This window comes from Suncus etruscus, chromosome 4 (genome assembly GCF_024139225.1).
Source record: "Suncus etruscus isolate mSunEtr1 chromosome 4, mSunEtr1.pri.cur, whole genome shotgun sequence".
NCBI lineage: Eukaryota > Metazoa > Chordata > Mammalia > Eulipotyphla > Soricidae > Suncus > Suncus etruscus.
Genome location: NC_064851.1, coordinates 82,494,655 through 82,499,018, shown reverse-complemented (window position 1 = coordinate 82,499,018; position 4,364 = coordinate 82,494,655). Strand labels below are relative to the sequence as shown.

The following is a 4,364-nucleotide window of genomic DNA, read 5'->3' as shown; positions in this document are numbered from 1 at the left end:
TGATTGACATGTCCTCTTTTCCTGCCCATTTCTCCTCCTCTATATAAGAGATGCTGAATCAATAAATTTTGCCTCTGACCGGAACTTCGCCTGGGGTCTTCTTTACTAACCTTTCTCAGATTTTTTACAGGTGTGGTTGTTCTTTTAACTCAGCAAAATAAGAGTGCGGAAGTCCAAGAGCCTCCAAGCCGTTTCCCTGCTGGCCGGGCCCCTCCGGGGGACTCTAGGACCCCGCATTTTGGCGCCCAACGTGGGGCTCGAAGACCACCACACTCGGACGACCAAGAGAGCCGGGCGAGTCCGGAGCTGTTTTGTAAAACGCAGAAAAAAAACCTCATCAAGGTAAGCGTATAAACAGTCAGCCCTTGATCAAAATAAACTGCAGTATTTTCGTCGTCCCCCCCGCCGCCCCTTAATTGGCTTTTGGGGGCTTCACCCAGTGAATATGCCATGGGTGTCACGCTAAGTACCGAGCTTAAATTCATTAAAGAGATACAGTCTGAATTAAAAAACAGACACGTAGAGGTTACCAAAAAAGATATTTATAATTTCTTAATGTTTTGTTCATAATGTTTGCCAAAAATACCCATTGAACTCGCTACCATGGGTGTCACGTTATTTGTAATTTCTTAATGTTTTGTTTATGGTGTTTGCCAAAAATCTAGTTTTCAGGTTCCTGTCGCTTTAAATCTCTCAGTTCCCTCCCTCCTTTAACCCTTCATCTTCACTTCTGCCGCTTCAACCTCTGTGCTAATCCTGTTAAAGCCGCTGCTTTTTTTCCCTGAGCAGCTCTCCCCGGCGGGCGGGCGAAAATTCCGCCGCTTCCCCCCCCCCCCCCGCGCTGTTAATCTCTAGCCAGCGGGCGGGCAAAAATCCTAGTCTCTAAGCTCTTATAGAAACAACACACTTTTTCCAGGGCCCAGCCTGTCAGCAGCTCTGTGCCTGAGTCACTCTCCAAAGTGCTAACCCCCGCCGCCACTCCCTTCTCTACGCCTGCACCCCCCTCAGCCCCCCGCGGGGCAAAGTGCGGGGAAGCAAAAAAGCACTCGTAGCTGCAAACTATTAACGCTGGTTCTACCTCCGCCGCAGCCACAATTCCACTTCCAGATTCCAACTCTGATTCAAAAAAACAAAATGCTCACACCCTATACCATCTCTCCTGCCGAGTGCAAAACCAGCGCTACTACCTTTCCTGTCTTTCTCCCTAATGAAAAAAGTCTTTCTCCGCCTACTCAGTAGCCTCTGCCGCTAACAGTCAGCCACTTCCCTAACCTTGCCTCCAGCTTTTCTGTCGCTGCAAAACTAAAAGCTGCCTTTAAAAATTCCCCTGGCGTTTCTCCTACCCTGCCATAGCCTGCCTCAGCTCCGTCCTTGCTCCGTCAAAGTTTTTACTCCCCTCCTTAGCCGGCAATTGCTACAAAGCAAAGTCTTTAATTAAAAAAAAGCCTCACAGCTGTTCAAGCCGTGTAACCCTTCGCTCTCTGCGATCCAGCCCCAAGCCTCACTTCAGCATCACCTTGGAACAGGTGGTGAAACTTGTACTTTGCCTTTTGGTACCCAATATGATTCCCCCTATTGAAAATTGTAATCAAATTCTTGTCATTAATTCCTCCTTTCAGTTCATAATTGCCCCCAATTTAACGTTTCTTGCCTGTTTCACTGGTTTATCTCCCCCATTGTTTCACATTTGTTTTTTCAGTCCTAAAACTACTGTGTTTTCATTGTTTTAATGCCTAACTTACCTGTCAAACCTGCTCTCACCCTAGCCTTAATCATAGGCCTGGGTGCTACCGCTGTAAGCACAATAATTTATTCATTGGTTCATACTTAAAAATCTGTTACTGCCTTAAATATAACTGTTGTTACAAATGTTTCAAACTTACAATAAGTTTACAATACTTAAAGCACACTATTGTATCCCTAGCAAACATAGTGCAGCTAACCACTGTGGTTTACTTTGGTATTTTTCCTTTTTTTTTTAGGAAGGGGGAATCTGTGTAGCCCTTAAGGAACAATGTTGTACAGTGTTCAACACATTGGTGATGGTATGAAAGAATTTCTGAGCCATTTTAATCAAGAACAAAGTTGGTACCAGGGCTGGTTTTTCTCTTCTCCTTGGCTTCACACAATACTGTCCACTGTTTTGGGACCCCTCATTAGCCTCATGCTGCTCCTTTCCCTTGGCCCATGGGCTCTACGCAAACTTACGGACCTTGTTAAAAATCTGGCAGATGATAAGGAAAAAACCTCTGTTCAGGTTCACTGCCAACTAGCCCCACGTGTTTCCTGTGAAAACTTGGCTATAGTCACCAAGCCGCCCCTCCAGCCACTAAGTTTCCAGGAGATTGAGCGCATCACTAACAAACGGAGCTCGCTCCGGTCTTTGTGCTCTCGGCTGTGGAGATGCCTATGACGGGATTAGTAGGGTCCCAGTTAGGGCATGGCCCCAAAAGGCTACGGCGTATAATTCGGACCTCCGTGCACACCCACCGCGTCCGTAGCCATCATTTTAAATGCGGCTGATGGCCATGTCCGACCTGGTCAAACCCTGCACGCCTAAGACAGGGTCTTCCACCCACGCACGACTTTCCTTCTTTTATTAGAAGAGAAAGGGGGAGATGTTGGAGACAGTGTCCTGTCAAAGGATCAATTTTTCTGTCTTCTGTCTTTTATGCAGCCTTTACCTAAGGCTGCCCATCTGCTGATTTTGCTGTAAGCTGTTGGACTAACAGGAAAGGTATTTCACAGCTGAAGGAGATTTTTTCTTTGAAGCCAAAGAGAAAGTGAACACCCCCAATGCTAACTCCAGATCTAGACCACTCCCTTTAGCTTCTTTCCGGAGTTAATAGCTACCTTCAAAAACCTGCCCCCCTTCACAAACTGATGTTAGCCCAGATAAGCGGCTGCAGATCCCACTTTGGAGACATAAGGTCTCCATCCCTTCTGAATATTTTACTGCCCTTTGTTCTAAAAACCTTCGCGCCAAAAAGTATGATTGACATGTCCTCTTTTCCTGCCCATTTCTCCTCCTCTATATAAGAGATGCTGAATCAATAAATTTTGCCTCTGACCGGAACTTCGCCTGGGGTCTTCTTTACTAACCTCTCTCAGATTTTTTACAGGTGTGGTTGTTCTTTTAACTCAGCAAAATAAGAGTGCGGAAGTCCAAGAGCCTCCAAGCCGTTTCCCTGCTGGCCGGGCCCCTCCGGGGGACTCTAGGACCCCGCACCTATTCTCAGTCTTGTCTGCTTGGGATCTTAACTCTGTACTCTGGGACATCTTTTTCATTCTCTGGGTATGTGCCTGTTTTCTATGAGCATATTCAGCTCAATTTTGTGGGTTTTTGTATTACACATAAATCTTAGGTATCAGTGCGCATCTTCATCTCTCCTTGCAGATATGAGACTATGTTGTTGTAAGTTATATATAGCTTTGGCTTCTGCAAAAATTTTTCTGAGTCAAAACTATGGCATCAGCTCCCTGCTATGATTTTCCCTCTTAGTTCTACTCTCCTTTCACAAGCTTTCTTACATACTTTGACCAAGTTCTCTTGCTTCATACTTTTCTATATTTTCTTATTATTTTTCCTTGCAACTGTGGAAACAAATTGCTATCATGTAAGCCCTATATCTGGCTCTATGATTCCCAATCCTATCCCTTAAACACAAATCTTTTTTATTAGATGTTTGTGCAAGAGGTCATAGTTGCATTTTTTTGTTCTTTGATTCTTTCTTTCCATATGTAACTTCTTTTTTTTTTTTGTCCCTCTATTCACAATACAGACCAGGCAAAGGGCCTGGGTTGAGGTGTATATGGGTGCATTACTGTATCTCCTCTTTCTATACAGTCAGTGTTAAGAACACAGCCTGTAGTAAGCTATTGGAGGCCTTATTTTTTTCTTTTTTGATTTATATATAATATATATATATATATTATATATATATATATATATAATCCTTCACCAGTGCAACATTCCCATCACCAATATCCCCAAGTCTCCTTCCTCCCCACCCACACAGGCCTCGTACTCTAGACAGGCTTTCTACTTGTAACTTCTCTTTTAGAATAAAAAGTAGCTATAACAATAAATATTTTTTTAAAAATAGGAAGGAGGAGCTGGTGAGATAGTACAGGGGGGAAGCTGTTTGACTGGCATGACAGACAACTCTGGTTTTGATTCCTGGCAAGGCTTATAGCCCCTAATGGTACTACAACCAGGCCTGATCTCTGAAGCAGACCTGAACTTAACCCCCAATCAAAGAATAGACAAAAAAACAAACTTAGAATTTACCTAAGTGGAATCATATAATAAAAAAACCTTATGATTGGCTTTTATTATTCAGTGTACCTGAGATCTAAATCAA

At 43.8% G+C, this 4,364-nt stretch overlaps 1 non-coding gene across 1 annotated transcript; it reads right to left on the bottom strand.

Annotated features, from left to right (window-relative positions):
* Positions 1–3,757: 3,757 nt before the first annotated feature.
* LOC126007926 (small nucleolar RNA SNORA51) lies at positions 3,758–3,888 on the bottom strand. The gene has a single exon (XR_007495397.1). It is a non-coding gene; the product is annotated as a small nucleolar RNA SNORA51 (small nucleolar RNA).
* Positions 3,889–4,364: the final 476 nt, after the last annotated feature.